The 27,575-nt window shown below is 48.7% G+C and overlaps 1 pseudogene; it reads left to right on the top strand.

Moving 5' to 3' along the window:
* The first annotated feature begins 559 nt into the window (after positions 1-559).
* Positions 560-26,093, top strand: LOC149356237 (toll-like receptor 2; annotated as a pseudogene).
* Positions 26,094-27,575: the final 1,482 nt, after the last annotated feature.

Raw genomic sequence — 27,575 nt, 5'->3', positions numbered from 1 at the left:
TTGTAGCCTGCAGCAAGGGCCGCCACCGCAACTCTAGCTATAGATGCCCTGGATAAAGACGACGCTACCCGCCACCACTGCCAGCAGGGGAACTGGTCCACGAGTCCCCGGCATCCCTGGTACAGCTCCAGAAGACCACGACTCCCTGTGCACGACAGGAAGTACAGCTTATCTACTTTGGCTAGAGCCTGGAGGAACAGGCCGTTGGCGATCAGGTTCCCGCGGGCCAGCTCAGGGCGTCCCTTTCCTCGCATGCTAGGAAACATTAATCTGCATGCAAGACACAACAACCCTCGGCTCATCTCAGGTTAGTTCACCATTTATTACTGAAGCCGTGCAAAGTTTTGCTGGCTACAGCTGGCATCGTCCATTTGGTTGGAGTGACTTGCAGATATTGAATACGAAAACACAGCGCCGTTTGAGAACATAAGGATCTGAGCCTACACTCACCCCTCAGTACTTGATATGCGCCAGTAGTGACTGTAGCACAGAACCTTCGTTTGCTATAAAGCTAAAAAAAGTATGCACTGCAGACAACCTTCTTTCGGCTACCGCCTACATGGACAACTTTTCACCACCACCTACTGGCTCCCACAGTTCCGTCAACGAGAGGCTGGTAATGCGTGTGGCACGTTACATTTCTTCCTGAGTGAAACTCTACTTATCCCGAAGGGGCATCTGCTTCATGCTGATGTTGGTGAGTTGTGACACCACGGGTTCCTGAGCATCCGCAGGGACATCCCCGCAGGAGAATGATGGTGAGCATGCGCCACCACTGACCCGAGCACCCGCGCTTAGCCGTGCGCGGCATTGCCGTGTCCGGGGAAAAGGGGATCCCGGCGGTTCAGCCGATGCCGAGCGTTTGAACCTTTAAGGCCCCTCGGCGGAGACAACATACCAATTTGGCCCCAGCTTTTTGCAGACGGTATGTCTGGCCAGACACGACCGGCGGAAACTGGCAGTCGCCTGTTCCTGCCCTCCCCTCTATCTTTCACTGTCCTATTTCTTTCTCACAATTCTCCTCTCTACTACTCACTTCTTAGATTCTTTCTTTTCCCTGGCAGCGAGGATTATACTTGTGCGACCAACTACCCTGAGTTGCGTCATATTTGGTTGTAGTGGGGGTGTACAGCTGGCGTGGGCAGGGCTTGCTGCTTGTAAATACCTGCCTCGTCCCCTTGTTGGGCTCCGTAGTATGTGGCTGGCACCGTAGCCGAATAATATACATATCCTATGGCTCGCGCTCATTCATCAAACGATCGCCCTTTCAAGAGAGGGCGGACCGATGTAACCAAGCAGTTTGTACACAAAACAAAAAAGTCTTCCCGGAATATGACGTAGTAAACAGTGAAACTCTTGAAAAATCAGCAAGGAAAAATTCACCATTTATAGTTTCAAAGTGTTTCAAAGAAGCCTTGCGCCCCGGTTACAAGGTGATCAAACTAGCTAGTGAAGACTTGCTCCTAGAAATACGCGACAAAGGTCAGGCTCCTAAATTCTCCCAAATTGCGGCATTTGGGGACAATCGCTTCTCCGCCACACCCCACAGGTCACCAGACACTGTCTGTGGTGTGATCTCTTAAATCGGCTTACGGTATATCACCGGAGAGGAAATGCTCGATGCCCTAGCCGATCAAAATGTTAACAAACTTGAACGGATCAAAATTAGACAGGAAAACAAAGAAATCCCAACGAAGCACCTTGCACTTACTTTCACTTGTTGCATGCTCCCCGACTCCACTGAAGTGGGGTACACAAAGATTGCCGTGAGACCTTACAATCCCAACCCCAGAAGCTGTTTCAATTGCCAAAGATTTGGCCATGGTTCCAAGAGTTGCCGTTGCCGCAAAACTTGCGCGAAATTCGCTTCAAAAGAACACGCCTCAGAAAACTGGGAAGCAGCATTCCGCTGCGGTATCTGCGAAGGCGAACACAAAGACTACTCCCGGTCATGCCCATCGTGGAAGATTGAAAAATAAATCATTACACTGAAAGAGAAAGAAAGCATTTAATTTAAACAAGCAACAACACGTATAATAATGGCAAGCAATTTTTCTCTCACTGTACATACAAGCTTTGCCGTTGTGGTGCGACAGCGCGATCCATCACACCGGCCTCTTGCATCTGCCCAGACCTAACGCAGTGAGGCTGCGGCGGAGCCATCCTCGCCCCAGGTGGAAGAAGCTAACCCTACTCCACCACCTCCAAAACAGGTCATGCTGCCTCTCGAGGCAGCGGACCTGAAGACCTCTGTCCACGAGGTGAGGTCTGTCACAAAGACTCTCGTGCAGTCTGCACGATCGTCCAGCGCCTCTGAAGAGGCGATGGACACGAGCCAGTGTAGCTCCATGCCGTCAACGTCGCAGGCAAGCCGGAACGCCCTGGATTGAAAAAAAAACAGACAAGCCCCGAATCATGGGGCAAACCTAAACCCAGTTGCTCACCCTCCTCACACGATGGCATTAGTAATACATTTGAACTGCAGGGAACTTTAAAATACGTTAACGGACATAAAGCACATCTTAACTTCATTTTCTCCTGTTGCGAATGGGCCTGGGGAAGCTAATCTAGGTCCGCAAGTCTAAAACCTACTAAAAAATTATGTTATTCCGACATGTCCGAGAGTATACAAACAGGCTATCGGGAGCGGTAGCCATTGTTGAGGATTTTGCGGGGTCGCAGCGGAGCACCAGAAAGAGGCGACCAGCGTGGCAGGCTTCTAGTTCCGAACTGCGCGTGCCGGGCGTGCGCTCCGAGCACGCGCTGTCGTTCTTTATTTTCTTTTGTCGCGGGAACGCCGATCTCAGCGCCTGCGCTTTATAGCGTCGCCGGGCGCTACAGGGCCCCCCGCCTAGACGGAACGTCGGAATGTACTTGCCGACGGGGCAGAGATGGAGTAGCCACGGCAGGCAAGCAGGCAGCTAGAGTAACAGTGTCCCCACGGGGTCGCTACAAGGTCCGGGAAGTTCAGGTCAGAGGCCGGGAAGAGCAGTCGGGTGGAGTGCGCCGACTCAGGTGGACGAGCCTGGCTGCTGCGCAAGGGGCGAATGATGCAGGGTGCCGAGCTGACAACGGACATGGGAGCAGGGGAGGCCATGGTCGGGCCGTCACCGACTGTAGTGCTGCCCGCGGACACAAGTGTCGTCGGTGTGGGGACGTTGGAGCTGGTGTCGGTGGGAATCCGGCGCGCCGAGTACGTCGGCACAAGCGCTGGAGTGGGCGAAACGGCTCCGTGGCCTGACAGCAGCTGTGTTTTGACCATCGACATAGCGGCGACAGCTGTGACGATGCCGGAGCAAGTTGCTGGGCTCAATGCCAGGTGCTTGGGCGAAGCGGGAGTGACAGTCCGGAGCGACTGGCCAGTGCTGAAGCGCGTGTGGGCATGGTCGGGCTTGAGATCAAGCGCTGACACTGGGTCAGGAACTGTTTCAGGCGAAGTGGGGCTGGAGGCGATCGCCGTGCTTGTTACTGCTGTCATCGGGTTGGCTTTCTCATCCGGCTCCTGATGACGAGTAGTGCTCTGCGGACCTTCTGAGGGGCTGGGAGTGTGACAAGCAGGCTTGGTCGTTGGCGAGGGCTCTTTAGCATCAGCGGGCGACGGCTTCAACCTCACAGCAGAGGCCTGCAGAGCTGTTGGCGGTAGTGAGGAGGTAGATGGAGATGCCGGAAGCCTCGGCACGACTGCTGCCGCAGAGTCGTCCTTGGCTGCAGGAGGCTCTGGCGACAACGCCACTGAAGCGCAAAGAGGCAGGGCCAGAGACGCGGGTCGGATAGTAGTGGGAGAAGGACGCGAGGCGAAGCTCGTGCGGATCCCACCTGGTGTGGCGTCGAGAGAGACAGCCGGGCTGGAGACGCTGGACGGGAGGGGCGGCGATGGGCTGCTGAGGCGGGCCGGGTTCTGATGAAGGCTGCGTGGGCGCGAGCGAGGCCGGTCCAGGGACAGAGGCTGGCGGCGGCGAAAACGGGTCCGCTGCGTCGTAGAGCGGCGGCGGAACGTAGTAGGCGCCGAAGTACGCCAAGACGGCCGCACGCAGCTCATCGTATGGCCGGCCGCCGAAAGCAGAGTAGGTGAGCCGACGCAGGAGGTCGGCCGGGAGGATGTCACAAAGGACTTCGTGTTTGAACGGCTGGATGGTGATGCCGTTCAGGTACATCGCAGCCTCCAGTTGGGCGAACCACCCGCCGACGCCTGCAGGCCGGAACGCCGGGAGCGGCGGGTCGAAACTTGGGTGCTGCCAGTACGCCATGCTGGAACGCCGCTGAGATAGAAGGCACGGTTCGCCAGGTCACCACTGTTGAGGATTTTGCGGGGTCGCAGCGGAGCACCAGAAAGAGGCGACCAGCGTGGCAGGCTTCTAGTTCCGAACTGCGCGTGCCGGGCGTGCGCTCCGAGCACGCGCTGTCGTTCTTTATTTTCTTTTGTCGCGGGAACGCCGATCTCAGCGCCTGCGCTTTATAGCGTCGCCGGGCGCTACACCATCATCGTGCAAAGTGGAATAGCAGGCCGTGAAGTGAAACTTACAACTAAATTAGAAGCTGTAGCAGCCCCTCTACATACATATAAAACTATTATAGTGTACTCTGTATACCTAGAGCCACACCTGAAAGTTACAAACATACATAGAAAACCTTTTAGCGCAGCTACCAGAAGCTTATCTGGTAGTTGGCGATTTCAATGGACATCTACTTTCTGGGGAAGTGAATAAACAAGTACCAGAGGTCAAATTACAGAAGATGTTATTCTTAGCAGTAGTATTTGTTTGTTAAACTCTGTTAAAAGTACACATTGCTAAACCTCGGGTAAAATGAGGTGCTTCGATTTGTCTTTCAGATCCCCGTCTGTTTTCAACGATTTTAAAAGGGACATCATCGACAAGCCATATGGCAGTGACCACCTTCCTGTACCAGTCAGTTTAACATCTCCAACACAAATCATCCCAACAAAAACGTGACGTTGGAAGCTTCATTTAGCAGACAGCTAACTCCTTACAACAGAAGCGACTTTAGAAAAATACCTTCAGATGATCTTAACATCAATGAGATAAATGAAAATTTCTCAAGTTGCATTCTAGCTGCCACACACTTAGCTATTCCTCAGTCTTCGGGACTGGTGCGACAAAACCACAAAGTATGGTGGACACAAGACTGCAAGGGAGCAAAAAAAAAACAAAGTGTAGGGTATATTTCGCAGGTACCCGAAACAGGAGAGCCTCGAAAATTTAAAAAAAAGTGAGAGCTAAAGCTCGGTACGTCTGTCGTAGTGCCGATACAGCATCATGGCAAAGCTACATCTCATCTATAAACAGCCAGGTCACATCGAAAAATATGTGGAAACAGGTTAGAAAATTAAACAGCAGTTTGTCACCGTTCGCAATTCCTCTTTTGACATCACCTGGTACACAAACAAGTTTAAAGGAACAGGCAGACATATTAGGGGAGCATTTTTGTGTAGTTTCTGGTTCTTCACATTATATCCAGTCACTTCTATATACAAAAATATTGCCGGAAAGCAAAGACTCCCAACTAGGCGCAGCACAAATGAACAATACAATAGTCTCTTCCCACTCCGAGAAATAAATACAGTGCTGTCTGCCGGAAAACTAACTGCTCCGGGGCCTGATGAAATACTGTTCAATGCTTGCCATTCCCTCCTAGCCTGCTATACAGGCACTTTTGAAATTGTAAAAAAATATTGATACTAGGGAGAATACCTGAAGATTGGAAGATTGGAGCCGCCGCGGTGGCTCAGCGGTTATGGTGCTCGGCTGCTGACCCAAAAGACGCGGGTTCGATCCCGGCCGCGGCGGCTAGAATTTCTTTGGAGGAGAAATTCTAGAGGCCCGTGTACTGTGCGATGTCAGTGCACGTTAAAGAACCCCAGGTGGTCGAAATTTCCGGAGCCCTCCACTACGGCGTCTCTACATAGCCTTAGTCGCTTTGGGACGTTAAACCCCATAAACCAAACCATTATTGTACCGTTTCTTAAAACTGAAAAACTACCAGCCTCTCCAAGCAGTTATAAACCGATAGCCCTTACGAGCTGCTTAGCGAAATCCTTTGAAATTGTGCTTAATATAAGATTCAATTTTGTCCTTGAATCGCATGAACTCCTTGATATCCATCAGGTTTTAAAAAAGGGTGCTCAACGACTGACCATCTATTTCGCCTTGAAAATACCGTGCGCGAAGCTTTTTTACACGAACAAGACTGCTTACCTGTTTTTTTCGATCTTGAGAAAGCATACGACACAACATGAAGTTTCTTCGCGATCTTGCATAATTCTTCGCGATCTTGCATAACTTGGCATCTGCGCCAGGATGTTAAAGTGCCTAAATGATTTCTTGCCGAACCGCTCCTCTCAAGTACACCTGGGATCAACCCTTTCCAGGAACTTCGTTTAAGAGAAGGGGGGTTCCTCAGGGGTGTATTTTAAGCACAACTCTTTTTTGTAAAAATGAATTACACAAACAAAATAACCCCGAAGTCCATTACGTATTCAGTCTATGTCGATGATCTTCAAATATCCTCCATGTCCTTCAACGTGGCAACCTGTGAGAGAGAAATGCCGTTAACAATAAATCAACTGGCAACATGGGCACACGAAAATGGATTCCAGTTCTCCACACAGAAAACAGTGGGTGTGCTGTTCTCACTAAAGCGAGCCCTACAATCTAACCCCACATTACATCTGAACAAAACCGAACTCCCTATAAAAAATGGGAAAAAATTCTAGGCATTATTTTTGACAAAAAACTAACTTTCCTGCCTCACGATAATGGTCTCAAAAAGAAAGCCTCTTGATCTTTGAACATACTTAAGGTACTCTATCGAAACCACGGGTTCTAGTAGGATATGTCTTTTACAAATTTATCGCTCTGCACTGCGCTGTACCTTAGATTATGGATATATAGTCCATGGGTCAGCGAGACCACCGTATCTTAAACGACAGGTTCCAGTACATAACTTAGGCTTGCATCTTTCCACTGGGGCATACAGGACATCACCCATTAAAAGTCTGCATGTAGAAACTAACGAAGAATCACTTACCGACTGAAGAGCCACGCTCACATGCTCGTGAATTCTAAAAATCCTCTATAGTCACGAGGTGCCCATCTAGTACAATCTTTAACAACAAGCCGGAAGCTACCAGGCCACTACACTGTTAGCAAAAAAACACCCAAAAGGGAGTAAATGGCTTGTCCTCTAACGCACACCCAAAAAGAGGTTTTTTTACTCCATACGTATGGTGTTTTTATTTACTCCCTTATATAAGGGAGTTATTGTGGAGTCTAAAGGGAGTTATTTTGGAGTGAAAAAGGAGGAAATTTTTCACTACCCACAGAAATGAAGCCCAAAAATGGCGTCATGTTTATTTATCCTCATTCAGGCTCACTCTTACAGCAGTGACAGCGGCGGAAACGGGCAGTAGCTCTGCGGGCCGCCGCTAACCCAACTTGGGAAACTGCGCTGCCCTAGACCCCGCGTCACGCATTCTTTCCGCCGTCTATTAGCCCAGCGGCGGCGTACGCGGCAGGAGTCGTCTGCTTGTCGTCTCCTTTTGCTGTACGAGCTCGTTTCGTTGGCCATGTTCGTAGATAAAGGGATGTAACCTTATAATCAGTAGTTCAAAACTGAAAAGGAGACGCTGGGTAGTTTTCACGGTCATGCACCACGCTATATTTGACCCAAAACCAGAGCAGAAAAGATCAAAATACACCTGATGGTAGTTTGGAATAGCAGTGCTTGCTTTCATATTCGCGTCATTAAGGCTTGGATTTTAAACATGGCTTAGGAAAAATGTGGCCTCATGAGCTCAATCAAGAGCTCAGCGTTGACACTATGTTCTATCACAGTTCCATGATCATGCAACACATTGCGAGGACCACACTGAAAAAAGCCTGTGAGAATTAGGCCTAAACGGGGCCTGTAACGGGGTGGCGACACAAACCAAGGAAAGTTAGGTATGGGTAGAGCACTGGAGGCGTCACAGGAGCAATTCAATTATGTACTGTACTGTAGCGGAAAGCGGTGACAAGCCGATATCTTGCACCGCGGCAGGCGCCCGTGAAGGAGCAGAAGTCAGCAGAGATCCGGCGACGATGGTAACCAAGCGGTCTTCACTCACCGCCGTTATCAGACGACTGACCAGAAGCAGACGAGACGCTAGGTGGCGGGGCGGATTGCGCAAATTGGTGTTTTTTTACACTATTTCGGCACTGGTGGTGTATTTGGCACAATTAACTCCCTTTCTAGACAGGAGTAAATTCTGGTAAATCCTCATTTTTAACTCCCTTATTCCCTCATGGGAGTGAAATGGAGGACAGTCCACCTTTTTACTCCCCACTCATGGAGTAAATGTTTTCACAAATGAAGTAAAAAGGGTGGCCGCCACCCTTTTTACTCCCTTTTGGGTATATTTTTGTTTACAGTGTACTATTGCGATTTGAAGAGATGTGTCAGTATCTTGGCGTACTAAACACATTGCCTGGTATTGCGCAAAGGCGACATGCACTGCCTTCATGGTACAATATCCCAGCAATCTGCGATTTCACTCTTACACAGTTCCGTACAAAACAAACTCCACGACAACATATACTACAAGAATATTTTGCACTCGAGGAAAAGTACAGCACTTTCAGAGTATTTTATACATATGGCTCAAAAGTGATAGGGGCTTAACGTAGTTAAACCTAGTAGACCTGCGAAAGCAGGTGTTGATTTTTCAATTCGAGGGGCAGTTAAACTCCGCCTTAGGGATGTGGCGTGATATCTTTAGTGGGTTAATGCCTATCTATGCTGAACTGGTAATTCCTATTTAAGATTCATAGATGGCGGCGAGTTCTCATATACCACTACCAGCGCAGCGGTTAAGCGATGCGCAACTGCGCTAGCAGGTGGCTGTTTCTATCCCAGCCACTGTCGGGATTTTGCGACCCATGTTGCTCTTCCCGAGCAACCTCTCGCGTAGATGGCACAACGCTCGTCCGAACTTACCCGAGCTTCCCCGAGTTACTACCCGAGCTTACCCGAGTAACTCGTGCAAGCTCGGGTAGTAACTCGGGTTGCTAGGCAACGGCACAAGGTCGTACGTTGCTAGGGTACGGCGACTCAAGGCGGTTTGGTAGCCGTAAAGTCACTGGAACTCTGAAAGTACCGCAACCAGCGGGCGGCGCGCGGGCAACATTGGGGTGTTGTTGCCAGAGGTGGTCCAGCGCGGCGGGCGCGTCGTCTGCTAGGCGAAGAAAGTCTCCCTTGCGGCCGCCTTGTTCATCGGTTTCGCGGAAAAATTAATCAATTAAAGTATTCGTGTTTGAGAGCTTAGGTGAAGTGAGCGTTTTGAAAACCTTGAAAGCGTCGCACGACAGCTGCGCAGCCTCTCGCATTCTTGAGCCCACGGGTGTGAGCTAACAACGCAAGAAGCAGGCTTGTCCAATCACTTCCGTGGGAGGCTCGCAAATGCATGTTTTCGGGACCCGGAAAACTTTAAAGCTGGCAGGCTGCGTACATACCAGCGGGGTACAGCAAAACGTTTACTAAATCGTTTCAGTTAGAAGTCTGACGCGTATAAAACGTTCCCTTTACGCTTACTGTTTCCTGCCGCCTGTTCTTCCCTCCGTCTGGTGAGTCGCCGGTCGGAGGCTTGTGGGAGGTAGTTGGGCGACTCCAAGGTCGACGAGGGGGCCAATGCTCTAACTGTGCGGCCAGATAGCCAGATAACATGTGGACGAGCTGTGGCTGTATTACGATTGAGGCGAAGTACAAAAACTCCCGTGCGCAGTGCGATTTAAGTACGCGTTAAATAACCCCAGGTGGCATAAATTCCGCCACTGCGCTCCACTTCGGCACCCCTCATAGCTAACGTGTCGCTTCGGACGTTAAGTCCGCAATTTATTATTTTTTATTTAAGCCTCATTAACCAATATGAATGACCAGCAGGGGAAGAAAATCTCGTAAATAAACGTCTCCGAGGACATTTATAGCTGTCACACTCACACAAACACACGACGCACACGCACGCACACAGACAGACGCGGCGCACAAAGAAACGCGCGCACACAGATACACACGCAGACACACGCACTGACAGAGACACGCATACACAGACACACGCGGCGCACAATGACACGCGGGCGCACAGATACGCCCGCAGACACACGCACTGACAGAGGCACGCATACACAGACACACGCACGCACGCACGCACACAGACACGCGCGCGCACAGAGACACGCACACGCACGCAGACGTACGCTCAGATAGAGGCACAGACACGCGCGCACACGCACACAAGCGCGCACACAGCCAGACACACACGCACACAGACGTGACACTGAGCGTGCTACTCCGTAAAACACGCCATCCAACCGCCTCCGAAGCACTGCGCCCCGTAGAGCGAGTGCACCAACTATGAAGGCGCCTAATCACGTGATCGCCACTGGCCAATAGGCGACGCGGCTGCGAAGAGAAAACAGCTGCGGTACTTTCAGAGTTCCAGTGATTTTAGGTAGCCGCACCGCCACGAGCATACGCGACGAGCCGAGCTGGGCTCCAGTTGTGTTGCTTTCGCAACAAAACAAATCTTCGGCAAAACACATAATTATAATTCGGCAAAACAGATAATTGCGCACGTGTAGCCGTTTTAAGTACGTTAAAGCCTTACAATTTAAATGTAAAAAATTGGTGATGGTTTTGCATGGTTAAATCTAGTGTGAACGCGAATGCTTCTGACACGCTGTCGAACGGATTGTCGGTGAATTTCTGGTGAAACTGCCTCGTTGCAGTCTCAGGTTCACTGAGGCGAATCACGTGGTTAGTCCACTCTCTGACTCGGTTTCCATCAGCTGTTCCATCGACTCAGCTATGCGCCTCACTGCGCATGCACCGTGCTCGCTCCGCGGAAGCGCGCGCTGCGGCGCTCGCTTGTCACGTGATCATGAGCGTGAGCTCGTTTGCCAAATGTGCAATGGATGAGGAGGCGGATTGCAAGCGTACGTACTCAGTACGGCATCAGCAGATCTAAAAGAAGCTACGTCGACGGATTCCGAAGTCGTAGCATGGTACAAGGCCGGCCGACAACGCTAGAAGGAAGCGAGGTAGGCCAAACGTGCGGCTGAGACGGCCGAAGAACGGCTCGCTAAAAGACAACAAGAAGCGGAGAAGCGACAACGAGTCGCGAACGAAGCCGCCGCCTCGACGTCTGCTCAACAACAGCCGATGGAAACCGAGTCATAGCCACGGGCTAGCCACGTGATTCGTCTCAGTGATTTTGGGACCGCAAGGAGGCAGTTTCACCAGAAATCCACAACAACACTAGGTTTAACCAAGCTAAACCATCAGTAAGTTGTGTTCTCGTGTGTGGGCTACAGCAGGAATCAGCGGCGAGAGCAGCAGCGCGGGCTGTGCAGAGAACGTCGCGTGGGACGTATCACACGGTGTGACTTGGCTGGGGTACGGCCTTTGCTTTGCTCGTGCCCGCGAGGCGCATTTTTCAATGGCGCGCATTTTTTGGCGTGATATGGACTAAATTTCTTAACCCGCAGTGCTAAGCGTAACCGGGTTTTCGAAATTACAAAAAATGATGTGGCTATTACTTACGGTCTCCACGGCCTCCTAGAAATTTGTAATTGCGACCACACCCCTAACAGTAGTAGTTATAGTGTTAATTATGAGAAATTGATCAATCAGCTTGCTAGTTCACATCACTAACCTGTTTTCTAATGTCCACGAGTGCTGGTATTTCAATACCACAAAAACAATCTTTTTACCTCAAAAAACCTATTTTTAAAACTTGGTGGCGGCGGGCTTTTATTTAAACACATGATATTTGGCGATTATTGTTTCGTGAAAAATTCAGCCTCTTGAATGAATAACAGCAGCTATGTAAACTGAAAACTCAATATCGATATCAGGCATGGGGTAAACGTCATTTTCTTTATCATATCCCACTGCCAAAAAACCATGGCTCTGATTTCGAGTGGTGGCCAGTGCCCGAAGAATTTTCCGTGCGATAATTCTGATACTTCAGTGCTCTGGTTCTCTCATACATGCAGTCAAACTATAACATTTATGATCAACTGCAGGAACTTCACAGTTGTATACGAGCTCTTAAAGTGCCAAGAAAGCTGCAGTTGAAGCTATCTTCGTTACGCGAAAAATACGCACTTTGCTCTAGCAGCGTGCACGATGCCGCGTGTTGATGCGTATGCTGCAGCAGGTTTTCTTACGAAGGGCAGTGCGACAAAATTACTGCGCAGACTGTAATCTTAGAAGATAGCCATCCGCGAATAGCGTCGTTTATCACTGCCTGAGCCTACACTCGAAAAAGAAGCGGCGTTCGAAGTGGCTCTGAACGCTCCGAATATTAGGCAACATTATTGCGAATGAACAGCCAGGGGGATATGGGTGTGACAACGAGGTCGTAACACCGCCAGTGCTATCTTCAGTTCAGGATGTGCAGACGGAACACGAATCTTTGTGCGTGGTGCCGAAAGCACAAGCGTGAACACTGTGACTGCTTGAAAGCCCGTGGAAACCGACCCCGATAATCAAAATCTCGCGCTGACCCTGTGAACACATAAATTTCTGCAGGGAAATGTTTAGCCACTTTGATTCTTTGTGCGAGTTCGCGTTGCATAGCACTGAGCGAGACCAAGTTAAAAAATAAAATCTTTATTCCAGGGTTAGGATCAGTAAGTGGCCATTGTTTTAACGCGACAGCGTTAAAGGCCCCGTTTTCCTGAAAATCCTCTGTCGGCACTGTCGGCGTCGCCACTGGGCGCAAAAAATCCCGACCATGGTTTTGGCAGGTGGTCCCCAGAGAGCAACCCAGGTGGTCGGTGGTCCACCTAGGTCACGTGAAATTGCGGCGTCATCAGAACCTTCCCACAAGAGAGTGAAAAAACTACCCACCGTGCGCAGGTGGCAGTTAGATTAATGATTGGCGCTGGGAAAGAGCAACCTTGGTCGCACAAGGCCCACCACTGGGAGCACCTGCCATTGAAGGGCAGTGCTGCATGATTTAAACGGTGCACCATTGAGCTAGAAAGGGTATGAGGACTCACAGGGATACATGAATGCAAAGTATGAAATGACCTTCTGCACATAAGAAAATTAACCCATTAACCTATCGCGCACACCCTTAAGGCGGCGATAAAGGGGTCATGACATGGTCTACCAATAATTCGTGTTGTTACGTTGCAGTTACAAGCCACGACGTTATTATGCGTACTTATAAAAGGTGTAAGGCTCTACGAACGCATTTGAGCTAGAATCTGCAATTTGAAGTTGTCGGCTCTAAGCCCCTCCCCCTTCAGCAACGGTCATATTGAAGCAGCCTGAATGGTGTCATAAACTGAAAGCGCCATCGTTTGCTGCAAAACTGCCACGCGCACGATCGGTGCGGAGCAGAACGGGGCCATGGCACATTGTGATGAAGTCGCAGAGATGGGGCAGAAGCTAGATAGAACAGGGAAGGACACAGACCTGTGTTGCCTCCATCTCTCTCCAACTTCTCCCTTCATCCCATCGCAACCCTAGCTTGAACAACGAACAACTCACTCCCGAGTCACACTACGGAAACAGTCGGCCAACCCGTCCGACGAAACAGTGTTTTCGTCCGGTTGGCGATCCAGTCACATCGCGTCAACACGAACAGTGGCTAAACGTATCGCTGTCTCCCGCCAGCCTGTGTTGGCCTCATGTGCGCCACTTGTTCAGAACCACTCTGTCACACCAGAAAAACCGCTTCAATCGCATTCCCCGGCGCGCCTGTGCTCGTGCTCGCGCGCTCTCCTCCGTGCGTGTGCACAGCCGCGAAAACTGGAGACACCTTGCGCTGTCGTAGCTACTGGCGGTTTTGCAGAATATCGAAAGAACTATGGCCGTGCGCGACAGCTGAGGTGCAGCCTTGCTCGATTCTGACTCGGACGGCGAGCCGCCACTGCAGAGAAACCGCGCTGGATGATCGACTAGATGCGAAGGGCGCCTGAGCGTTTGCGAAAACTTCATACAAGAGAATTAAACACGGCCGGGCTCCACGCGTTTCCTTTCTGTGCCCTGTGTCTACTTCTACGCATTTTGTATTTTGCGCTGCTGTTCCACAATGCATTATCAACCCGGCCGGTCACTACAAATCTCGCCACAATCTCGGCAGATTCATCGAGTTTGTTCCATGCTGTCAGAGTACTAAAAAAGGAATAATTATACGCATCATTCCTGCAATCAAATGGGAACCCAGTAAAGTTATTCTGATTGCTTTGGCAAAGAGAAAATGCAGATGCTTTCTTGTTCATCTCAAGTTCAAAATAGCAGGGCAGGTAACTGGTAACTCGTGCTCACCTGTGAAATGCGGTCCCAACTAGCGATCTCTTGAAACACAGATTCCTTCAGATCACACCGTCGATATTTTGGGTCTGTTATATCCCATGGAAAGCGCCTCTCTTCAATCATCGCGATCAGGTCACTTTCCTGGCAGCACGAGTACGACGGCGGCATGTTCACGCGAGCAACTGGCACACTCGTATGCCGGCTCCTGCTCGGGTGGTTCTCGCGCACAAACCCGCCAAGAAATTGCTGGAGCTCGCGGCCGAGGCGGTCCCTGGAACAAGACATTCCTTTTGGCTCCCTACAGAATCGCGTTCGTCAGAAGTGTACGCTTGCGCTCAAGAATGCGAAGGGGATCGAATGTCCTTTTCCACGGCTGCCGCATCCGCCAGCGGCCACGGCAGCTTTCCCATCTGTATGTGCCCGCCTGCAAGACGACTGCAGAAACCACGACAGAAACACAACAACGACATGAATCAAGCACGTTCGCAAGCGAGCCGTCAACAAGTCGCCTAAACAACTCGTCCCACAACTTCTTGTCACACTGCACGAACGGCAGAGAAACGAGACAGGCTGCTGGGGTGTTGCCTCGGTATGACAGCTTCCGGGAACCGGAACAATAAACAAACAGCGTTCGTTTACTCGGTTGGCGCTGTTTGCCGGCCGGGAGAATTTCCCGAAGACACCGCACCAACCAAACCAAGCACTTTGCGGTCATTCACCGCTTTTGTGCCTTTCCTGCTTGGAAACGTCGTTTGCAATATGCAAAAAAGAGCGTTTCCTTTCGTGTTAATGCTTTCTGCTGCGTTGCGGCGTCTTGCAGGCGGGCGCATACAGACGGGAAGGCTGCCGTGGCCACCGTCGCCTGGCGGATGCGGCCGCCGTGGAGAAGCACGTTCGATTCCCGTCGCATTCTTGTGCGCAAGCGTACACTTCTGACGAACGCGGTTCTGTAGGGAGCCAAAAGGAATGTCTTGTTCCAGGGACTGTCTCGGCCGCAAGCTACAGCAGTTTCTTGACGGGTTTTTGCGCGAGAACCACCTGAGTAAAAGCTTGCATACGAATGTGCCAGCTGCGCGCGTGAGCATGCCGCCGTCGTACTCGTGCTGCCAGGAAAGTTACCTGATCGCGATGATTGAAGAGAGGCGCTTTCCATGGGATATAACAGACCCAAAATATCAACGGTGTGATCTGAAGGAATCGGTTTTACAAGATATCGCTAGTTGGGACCGTATTTCACAGGTGAGCGCGAGTTGCCAGGTGCCTGTCCTGATATTTTTGAACTTGAGATGAACAAGAAAGCAGTGTTGTATTTTTTTTTCTTTGAAATAGCAATCAGAATAACTTTACTGGGTTCCCATTTGATTGCAGAAATGACGCGTATAATTATACCTTTATTTAGTACTCTGACAGCGTGGAACAAACTCGATGAATCTGCCGAGTTTGTGGCGTGATTTGTAGTGACTGGCTGGGTTGATAATGCATTGTGGAACAGCACCGCAAAATACAAAATGCGTAGAAGTAGACACAGGACACAGAAAGTAGACGCGTGTAGCCCGTGTTTAATTCTCTCGCATGAAGGTTTCGAAAACGCTCAGGCGCCCTTCGCAGCTAGTCGATCATCCAGCGTGGTTTCTCTGTGGTGGCGGCTCGCCGTCCGAGTCATAATCGAGCAAAGCTGCACCTCAGCCGCCGCGCACGGTCATAGTTCGTCCGATATTCTGCAAAACCACCAGTAGCTACGGCAGCGCAATGTGTCTCCAGTTTTCGCGGTTGTGCACACGCAGGGAGGAGAACGCGGGAGCCAGAGCAGAGAAGCGTCGGGGAACGCGAAGTGGTTTTTCTGGTGTGACAGAGTGTTTCTAAACAAGTGGCGTACATGTGGCCAACACAGGCTGGCGGGAGAATGCGACCCGTTTACCCACTGTTCGTGTTGACGCGGTGAGAAAGGATCGCCAACCGGACGAAAACACTGTTTTGTCGTACGGGCTGGCCGACTGTTTCCGCAGTGTGACTCGGCCTTTACCGCAGCGGAAAGCATTACCACGAAATAAAACGCTCTTTTTTGCACTTTGCGAACGACGTTTCGAAACACGAAAGGAACAAAAGGGATGAATCACCACAAAGTGCTTGGTTTGGTTGGTGCAGTGTCTTCGGGAAATTCGCCCTGCCGGCGAACAGCGCCAACCGGGTCCACGAACGCTGTTTGTTTATTGTTCCGGTTCCCAGAAACTGTCATACCGAGCCAACACACCAGCAACCTGTCTCGTTTCCCTGCCGTTCGTGCAGTGTGACAAGAAGTTGCGGGACGAGTTGGTTAGGCGACCTGTTGCCGGCTCGCTTGCGAACGTGCTTGGTTCATGTTGTTTTGTTTCCGCAGTGTGACACGGGCTCTCTGTTCAGACACGAGCAACAAAGTGACTGTCAGTCTATGTCGTCACGAACGGCAAGCGCGCCAGTGTTGCTTGACTGCCACACGATTCAGGAGAACCTGGTTGGTTTATTGGTTTATTGGGGTTTAACGTCCCGAAGCAACTCAGGCTATTAGGGACGCCGTAGTGAAGGGCTACGGAAATTTCGACCACCTGGGGATCTTTAACGTGCACTGACATCGCACAGTACACGGGCCTCTAGAATTTGGCCTTCATCGAAATTCAGCCGCCGCGGCCGGGATCGAACCCACGTCTTTCGGGTCAGCAGCCGAGTGCCTTAACCACTGAGCCACCCCGGCGGGGCTATTCAAGAGAACCTTTAAAAATTCAATTACAATTACAAATTACTCGCTGCACCAAAAGCGCTATTATTTTGCCCAGTTATTCCCAGTGTATGGCGAACAACATGCAATGAACAGCTTGCAGTCTGGAAAATGGTGTCATGACCCCTTTAAGCGTACCAGCCAGAACTTTTGTTCATGGATGCCAGATTTACGGCAATTTGTTGCATTCTTCGGACAGTTTTGGCTATAATAGCAATGCTCCATCACTACAGCATCCCCATCAACAACTCTTCAAAGCGATGCACCGAGGCTTGATGCAAAATTAAACGTTTCGGTGTTTTTGCTTATACTTTCCTCAGCAGCGTTACATGTCCCACTACGTGCTTCAGTGATAATCGAAGGAATTTGATGTTGTGTCCAGGGCAGCCAGCTAACGGACTATCGGTTGCGGGCGCGCCACCAGACCACCAGGACTTGGAAAGAGAGAAACGACCTTAGATCGTATCATTCCCAGCAACTGGTCTCCAGTGTTTGCGGACAATCGTAGGATAAACCACCCCCTTCTGTTCATTTCACTAACTTCCAAATGCTAACCGGCACTACACTAAATGAGGGCGACCAGTCAAGGAATTTGCATTTCGCACCGTTGGAAAACTGGGCTACCGAACACACACTAGACTCCGCAGTCCAGCCACGGTAACAGGTGTAGGCAAGACGCCTTTGAGTAGTGCAAGTAGAATGCGAAGAGTGAATATGTATTGCGAATGATTCATCTTCATTTCAAACATCACTGCTCCTAGGTTATGATACAGTGCCTCGTGATATCTGACATTGCTAATGTTCGCTGCGGAACAAATTATTTGGCCACTTAAAAATAACACTGCGTATAAGGGTTTTTAGGTAATGCGCCTATACAGGGTTATCTGTTCGCCGAAGAGACATTTCTTTCAAAAAATGTGTTATTGCATCAAGAAAAAGTAAAACCTAGGAATGTACACGTTGTAAGACCAGAAAAATTCCTTATTCGGAACGTTATGCTGGAGGTTATAAACTTTGCCTACCAGTAAACATAACCCCTTATAAAACTCTGCTTAGGATGAGCTGCTTTCCACTGCACTCGTTCTCAGCCAAACTATGCAAAACACGGAACCATAATCAGGTTGAGCTACATAATTTTTCTACCATTCTCGCGTGTTCCATTTTGACTATCCTATCTTTATGATTCGACGAAAAACCGACCTAAAGAGAACAAACGAGTAAACAGTTCTGAGCTAGCACTGCTTCATTGCAGCTATTTTTTAAATACAAACGCATTTATCCTCGCAGAGACTGCATGGCAGAACGGCTGGGCTAGTAAGAATTCAAGCAGCGCGCTTTGAACGGTCGGCATAAATGATGAAGGTGGTGACAGATGGCGCCAGGGGAAATCTTGTGTAACCAGCAGGAAGCCGAAGCAAGGCAACTTTCTACTGTAAAATCAGGAAACCATTATAGTTTCATTAAATCCGTAAGTATCAAAGTGTTCCTTGTGGTCGAGTGAAAAAACGTTTACCAGTATTTAATATAAAGCGCCCACATTTCTCATATATCTTCCTAATATACACATTGCTTGCTGCAGCCAATTTATTAGCAGAGCGCAGACATTTTTTATGTATCGAGATAAGGGCCACAGAGAGACTAGTGATTATCTTTGGGTGGTCCGCTTGTTGCTAGTGAATATAGAACAGACTGCGAAGTTCGCAGATATTTCTCGTGCTTGCTTGCGTTCTTTGCTTTGAAGAGAAAATTACATCCTGAGGTCTCGACACCTTATCAGAGATTACAGCCATAAATTCTGTAAGAATGCTTCTTTACGGCTTTGTTTCAAACGGGCACGACTTCAGTGTGAAGGGATGGTATAGAGAATTGCTGCTGTAGTTATAGTCGATGTAACCATTTTTATTAAACAACTGCTCATTTGGATTCCGCGTTGAAATCTGCCCTTAAACCTCATAAAGGACTCAGAAATTAAATGCGACAATTTTTCTTATTCTGATCGAAGCTCGTTGAAGAATGATGTCATCGTCACGTTTTGCTAGCGATTTCCTTTTTCTGTTCGTGGACTACGCTTTTCAGCTACTATACGTTGACTCACGGCGTCAACCGGCGCTTTTAACCAGTTTTCTAAAAGTGCGATTCCTCTGATCATGCGCTCACACAGTTGACAACTTCGCCGGTGGCCTTTTCCGCTGGTCGCCAAATTTCGTTTCTTCAGTGTTGAAGGCTAGACCATCTACAGAGCGGACCTGCGAGCTATGGTTCCTCCCGATAAGCGGCACACCCACAGTCAGTATTATAGAAACTGGTTTAATTCCCTGTAACAAAAACTTCCAGAGAGCAAAGGATGAAGCACAGCGGCGGGGCAGAGCATGTGGTCTGCAGGGTATAGAGGGCGCAATGCTATGGTTACAGCAATACGGGCGTTAGCATCTGAAAGCGGCAAAATGAAAACGCACCAATGTGGGAATTGGACGATTAGACACAAATACAGGCTCAATGCGGTACACGAAACTTTGCTACCCACGTGGATTCACTCACACCAAACACCTATTCCATAAGTAGAACAGAAAACTGGGCGAGTTGGTGAAGGTTCAACATTATGTACAGCGCGAAAAACTAAGACAGGGGAAGAAACAGCGCTTGTTTGTTTGCGTGTTTCTTCCCCTGTCTTAGTTTTTCGCGCTGTACATAATGTTGAACCTATTCCATGCCGCGTCCATCTTGGTTTTCAACTTTGTGAAGTGCATCCGAGTCGTCCGTGCAGTACACTGTGAAGGCTGGCACTCGCTTCCGATAGCGGCAATGTGCTGCAGCAGCGCTCCGGCCGGAATCCCCCTATGCACCGCTTTCGGCGCCTTTGTCAAGTCTCATCGGTGCGGCAATTCCACGCCACACACCGCGAGAAACAGTTCACTCATACGCAGTTACGCTGCACGCGCTGGCACCACGATGGCGTGCGAACAGCGCGCGAGCAGCGCGCGCAGTTTGAATGGCAAAATGAGGCACACTCTTTACAGCCTCGTCCACATTCTCACATCTGATGTTTTGATTTCACAGATGGTAGTGTCAATATCGGGGCTATTTTCTCCACCACATACTAAAAAAATTGGCACTAGTCTTGTCGCTCAAGACCACTCGCATAATCCGACTGTTTTTGGATGCATATTCGTTATTAACTTGCAAAAATTCGTGTGCAGAAAGATAATCTTGCCTACTTACTATAGGCTGAGGTCGATAGAAGAAGACCTCGCCCGCGCCACTAATGGGGTGACGAAAAAAATCTAATTAAAATAAAAAAAAGAGGCATAGTGCAAAAGAAAATGTCACATTGGATAAACGTGAACAGGTAAAAGGTTCGGGAGATGAAAGCAGGAAAGAGAGTATAGGATCGGACTGGTATAGTTAGCGACATATGTTAGCTTGCTCAACCCCCCCCCCCCCCTTTCCCATCCACAGGATAAGAATAAGGCGTGTGTTTGAGTCCTGAAACAGTGCTCTGGTTTTTAGTGGGAATAGAGTAGAATAGAGTAGATATATATTCTCGCATCCGCTTCTCGACCAGAGGGAAAACCATAATTTGTTATAGATTAGTTTCGTTTTGCTGCAGGCCTCCAAGAAAAACAACGGAAAAATAAGAAAAGATTTCTTCCGGTGGTTAAGGAAGAGGGGGCGCTTAAAACTCTGAGGAGATTTAACAACACAACTGAACAGAAATAAAGAAAGAAAAGCTGAGCATGGTGGCAATTGCCACCACCCCGTTTCAAAGGGGGAGCTCCTATCCATCCATCCATCCATCCATCCATCCATCCATCCATCCATCCATCCATCCATCCATCCATCCATCCATCCATCCATCCATCCATCCATCCATCCATCCATCCATCCATCCACCCACCCACCCATCCATCCATCCATCCATCCATCCACCCACCCACCCACCCATCCACCCACCCACCCATCCATCCATCCATCCATCCATCCATCCACCCATCCACCCATCCACCCACCCATCCACCCACCCATCCATCCATCCATCCATCCATCCATCCATCCATCCATCCATCCATCCATCCATCCATCCATCCATCCATCCATCCATCCGTCCATCCGTCCGTCCGTCCGTCCGTCCGTCCGTCCATCCGTCCGTCCGTCCATCCATCCATCCATCCATCCATCCACCCACCCACCCACCCACCCACCCACCCACCCATCCATCCATCCATCCATCCATCCATCCATCCATCCATCCATCCATCCATCCATCCATCCATCCATCCATCCATCCATCCATCCATCCATCCATCCGTCCATCCGTCCATCCGTCCATTCGTTATCTCCGCTGATAAGACCGGTTTGTGGTTTTACCTGACAGTGTCTGCGGAACTGCCATTTCGAAAACCTTTGATTGGACGGCTTTGGAAACGACACACCTAGATCACAACAAATGCGCGCGTCTTACCATGACCTTCCTGCGCGTACTCAATCTAGAGGTGAGTAGCACTTTTCTTTCTTCCATGTAACCTCCCGACCGTCTTAAATTTCATACCGCTCCTCGTTTACTCACTCAAAACGTAGGTTTCTACTTCACCCAACTAAGCAACGCTTGTCAGACATCCAATATAGTCGGAGAGAAATGCGTCACGCGTGTGTTACGCAGGATTTTTTCGTATTTTTAGCCTTGTGGTGATTCTGGAAACTGAACACGAAAAACCGGATAAGAATAACTCCTCTAATAATGCTCGTAAATTAACGTCACCCTATGCACAAAGCGCAGAACGAGCAATTCATTATTGCTGCTCACTCTAAACCATGAGGGCACGTACCGGAAGGCTGTTTTGTCATTCAGCTATTCCGCCAAAGAAGCGAGAACCGACTAGCCCGCGCGTACTGGCGGTCAAACATGCAACACGAAGGCTACTGAATAAACAAGACTCAATTCTCATTTCTTTCTCAAAAAGGCTTCATCAGCAACGAGTCATCACGAGCGCTGTAGTAAAACGAATGTGTTTCAAGATACACTCATTATACTCATACACAAAGGTAGAAAAGTCAACGAGGTTACAAAGGCATCCTATCTTCGGATGCCTAAAATTAATGTTATAAAATTCGAAAAAATAAAAGACAGCTCATTCATTTATAGTCAACAGAGTTGGCGTACCTCAGCAGCTGCTGTCGTGTCAAAGGGTGACTTAGAACTTTTAGCATTGCGACGCTATTATGAGCGAGTGAAATGTATTGATTTAATCTGCAATAGCAAACTCAGTATAAACAGGAACATTTTTGTGCCAAGCATGTTATGCAGCGAGCTACACGTGGAAACCATAAAAGAAAAATTAAAGAATACATGCACACAAAAGAAGCCTTCACAAACTCCTTTTTTCCGAGAACTGTCCGCCAGTGCAAAATTCAGCCTTCTGATGCTGTGCAATTCCTGACTCAATTTTTCTTATCAAAAGGGAAGCGTCTATAGTAGTAGTGCCAAAGCGTTTTTGCTCGCGTAAGGTTTCAAGTACCAGCTTTATTTATTTGTTATCAATCTATTTTGTGCTGTAATTGGCATCTTGTCTGCTGATGCAGCAGTGCATGCTTGTGCGAACAGCTTCTGTCCTTTCAATTTTTGTCGGCCTTGGTGAATGAATGGACCATTAACGTGTTCGCTTTCTTAAACGTTTCTTTTAACGCTCATTTTCTGCTTTGTTTTCTTTACTATGTACGTCCACTCCTGCCTTAAGTGTTGAGTGAATGCTGGCAGTATGTTTAGAAGAAATAAATTGAACTTTGTTCAAGGCTATATTTTTAGCATATTAGATCCACGTGCGACATGCGCTCTCTCTCTCTCTGACACTTACATAAGAGACTCGCAAGCTTACCTTAGTGGCTTAATCTGGCTGTCCTCTATAGTGTTCCATTCATCTTCAATGTCAAACTGTTTACTGCTACAAAAAGATACCGATTTCTGCACCAAAAGCGACAACCAAATATCGCCAGTTTTGTCGGAATGTCTACAGACTCTAAAATGTTCTGATTCCCTGCTTATACTACAGCGTAAAGTAATTAAAGTTGAGTACAAACCAAACAATGTTGTCAAATTCGCCGTTGCTCCAATATGCATGCTTTCATCAAGACACGGCCAATTCAAAACTATCCAGCCCAAATAGAGTGTTTAGAGCTTGTTTTGTACATTTATTACTCCGAAATGTTGGTATTTGCCGCAACGCGTCTGAAACCAAGACCAATAAGCCCACATTTAGAATAAATCACGAAGAAATTGCGAGATGTCAAAGCCTGGAGTGCCTTGTTGGCTAAGGCACAAAACAGGCTTTGTGACCTGCGGAACGAGATCAAGCTCAGAAAAATGAATGCCGCGCCATTTGCTCATGTTAATACTTTTAGTATGTAAATCGCCTAAACACGAATCGGCAAAAAGACAATGCTGTACATTCTTGAGAGCCAGTTCGCAACTTCCACCCTGCTCCACTCTCAATTAAGGACAAGGATAATCTACTTTTGTTGCAGCCACCATCGTCGCTACGACCCGTAAGGGTGGGGCGCACGTACATTCTAGCTATTTCTCTGTTCTCGCGTCTGGATCCTTTCGACTGGCTCCTGTCCGCACTAGGCAGTAGTAGCGGCCAGTTCGGTGCCAGCCGACAAGCCAGTGCGCTTTACTTTCCCTCCTTCGTGCAGCAGCTAACGCCGAAAGCTAACCGCGTGAAGTCCCCACTACGATGATTGGGAGGACACCCTCACGGGGTGACTGCAGGTGCTTGAGCACCTGGCCATGTGTACACAGTTGTTCTTTATGGCACTGAATTTATTTTAATATACATCTGTGTGTAAACCCAACCTTTCCTTCTTTCTTTGCAGTGCCACATGCAGACAAAAACACTGCTCGCACTTCTGTGCCTACGCATCGTTATCTGTGACAGGCTTTCAGTTTGCGAGAACAGAGGCAGTACGAATGAGGAACCCTTACGGATCAAAAACTGCACATTGAAACTCTGGGAAAATGAGAGAATGGGTGTGAGCTGCGTCGTCATCACATAAATCCAGTCGTCAGTCGGTCGTCAGGCTGCTGTAATCAGGAGAGTTGCTACATAGCGACCGAAGTTCTTGGAGGAGAAAGTTCTTCGGGATGGAAATGAATGTCTCTCGATTCGCAACCTTAGCTTTGAGTGCTGTTACCAGTGCCCTCTGAAAGAAGTATCAGAAGAAGTGAGATTTAATTTGAAACGTTTCTTCCTTATTGTCCAATTGGGAGAACCACGGAGAGCGCTTTTGATTTAAAAAATTGACGCAGTTTTTCCATCCCTCTCAGCGACTAAAGCCACAAAAGAGAGCATCCACGCAGAAAATAATCATATATACAGCTTCTGTAAAATCTACTTCCGCAAATTCGAGAGAAGTACGCCTCTTGTATGGCACGATAAAGACCTATCATACGCATTACGTGAAAAGGTAGTACGGTGAAGCACTAAACGTATTATATTTTATGCCTGTTCTTTCATGCCCGTTCTCAGAAACGCAAGGAAGTCGACATGTCTTTAACGAGCCAAGTCTAAAGCTAAATTTTTTGACCCGCATACGGCCGATGTGGATTTGCCGGTGTACAATTTCAGCAGCTTTTACTTTCTCAATTCCAAACTAAACACCAGTTCCCATAATATTTTTTTCAATCCGTACTTTCGAGTGCCTAAAGATGGAGGATGCACCCCTGAAGCCAGAGGATTATATTGCATCAAGCCCATTTTTTATCTATAAGCCTTCTCTTAAATCCCTTACATGGGACGGAAGGACTCTGTACTGTCTTCTGGATCACGAGTTATGCACCCTACCTGCACTCGAAGACCTCAGTTTGGTAATTTGTTTACTCAGGGTGATGTACGGCTCACAATTTTTCTGCCTCAGCCATCTCAAGACAATCGAACTGTACAACAACGAACTGACCCCTCTCTTCGCTGAAAACTTTGAGGGGTTGAACAGTCTGAAAACGCTCACAGTAAGAAAAAACCTCGTCGTCATTGGCACTCCTGCTCCTGTTTTTCCCCGTTCTTTAGCTTAGACATCGTGGATTTGAGAGAGAACAAAGTTCCCATCCTCTTTCCACACATTTTTATTACTCTGAACGTGACCACCTTGCTGCTGTCATCTAACTTGATTTCAAGCTGGTCGCAGCCTTTTTGCCGTATGGAAAGGCTGGAAACCCTGCATCTGGATAGTTAAAAGATTAGAGGTTTGGACGACACAATGTTCAAGGACATTGCGGATCTCATTTCAATAAGCATTTGCAATAACCCTTGGGACTGCACAAACTGCAGCATTAGAAATGTGGAGCATCTTCTGGTCTGACCGGAAAGACAAGTTTGCTGCGACAACTGCGTCGTCTGTAGTGGCGAAATAGTCCCGCTGGCAAACACCGCCGTCAAGAGAGTCCTTCCAAGCACTGAAGCATGCCGTCTCCCCGACTATTACGCAATTGTCGGGGGGCCTGTGATTCTTGTTGTTCTTGTGGGCTCGGTGAAGGGTTATGCCCTCTACGTCCACAGATGGTACATCCGTTACTTTGCCCTACTTCTGCGCGTCAAGGTCCAAGCATATCGACGGCTGAAGTCCGGTGAGCGGTTTCTCTGGGACGCCTTCATTTCGTACCATAACTCAGACGCGGACTGGGTTCGAGACTACGTGGTACCCACGCTGGAGTCCTCAGCCCTTCGATTTCATTACCGGCATACCCATTGTAGAGAAAGTGTATCGTGCCTTAGCACACAGTCGAAAATCGCTGTTTGTGCTGAGTCGAGAGTTTGAACTGACCGTGGCGCAGCACCGGCTTTTTGAGCCGGACCGGGATCATCAGATTGTGTTTATCCTGCCAGAGGAAATAGCAGAATCCGAAACGTGTTCTCTATTGAAGTATTTTACGAAAACCAGGACTTATGTTCAAGTCCCCGCCGTGGAATCTGACGCCAGCGCGAAAGACTTCTTTTCGCTGCAACTGCGAGCTGCCTCGGAATTCTGACTGAATCGATCGGCTCAAGTGCCCTGAAACCGAGGTGTATGAACTTTTTTCAATCTACAATTTGTCTTTTTCTCCAGCATTAAACTATTTTCCTGATGCTGTGCACAACATTCCACTGAGAGTGCTGGGTCACCACTAGTGGCTCCTTTCCTTGTGTTATGTTTCTACGCCTGTGATCTCCATTAGGGGAAAAAATTACTTCGGAGCAAGTATCAATCAGAAGGTAAGTTGGACTCAAGATCAACACCTGTCGCTCTCTCCATCCCAGAGCTTGTTTTGAAGCAGAAGTTCACACGAACGTACAGATCACTTTTGGCAGCCTTCTCATATTGTTACCCCGGGCCGCATTACCAGGAGTTCGGGGCAGCATCCCGCCAGTACTGATAAGCCCAACGGTAGGTAGCACTTGACAAGGCGCTCAGTCCATCATCGTCTTTGTTTTTAAGCCACGTATGGTGGCGACGGCCTACTATGAATGTTGAAAGCCATGCGCCACGCGGTGGTAGAGAAGGAAACTTAAAACACTTGTCCAGAAATAATGGCAATAAGTGTCATTACAGCCTGCAAAAATTTTCTGCCGCGGCAGGAGTTTTATAAGAGAGTGATTAGGCGTTTATTCCTCGCTAAAGTAAATTCATGCAGACACATGTTGGTACTTCGCACCACATACAGTGAACGCTTCCCCACGTGCTGGTGAATTTCCTGCGCAGCTTGATATAACCGGAAGAAAGCTAAGCCCGGTTGAGAATGTTTCAGTGGCGAGAAAATAATTTCATGTTTTGCAACAATCAGGGAAGCACCTTAGATCTCACAGTTGTTGTCAAGTTACGAGTAAAAGTCGCGATGTAAAAAAAGGCACGTTTTCATTTTTACTTCACACCGCGGGTATTGTGGACCTTCGGCAAGTTAGTGGACCATTTTTTATGATGTGCTCTCGTTTGCGTTCGAAGACAACACCACCGTCTTCGTTGTTGATCGGCGCAGGCGGTAACAAAATACCTCCTGCTGCACCTGACTGAACGGGTATCTGAAAAATTGTTGACTTCGACGCTTTAGCGCCTTTTTTTATTTGTTTCTCTTGGAAAAGCCTGCAGAATAAACCAAAAAATAAATGAAGCAGCCGGTGCTCTCTTGGACCGATGTCTTCTCAACGTCCTAAGGTTGATAGAAAAAGAGCTTATCACCTGGATCCATTTGCAGCACTTAGCTGATAACGCGTGGAGATTTGCCGCGAACACATCCGAAGAACTGGAATATGGATCTTTTCGTGACTGCACGGCTTGTCCAGACGCGCCTCGATCACGGGCACAGTTTGCGGCAAAGCACGACCTTTCTACGCTCATTGGGTTTACAGGTCTGTTGAATCTTATTTCTGTGCTGTGTAACAATTTTAAAATGTATCATGCGCCCGGCCGCTTCGAATTTATTCGATCATAACTAAACCTTCTTCCTCGCCACAAGCTCGTCCAAGATAGAACAACT

Source organism: Amblyomma mixtum, chromosome 3, assembly GCF_055824585.1.
Source record: "Amblyomma mixtum isolate Tamu chromosome 3, ASM5582458v1, whole genome shotgun sequence".
Classification (NCBI taxonomy): Eukaryota; Metazoa; Arthropoda; class Arachnida; order Ixodida; family Ixodidae; genus Amblyomma; species Amblyomma mixtum.
This window is presented reverse-complemented; position numbering and strand designations above follow the sequence as displayed.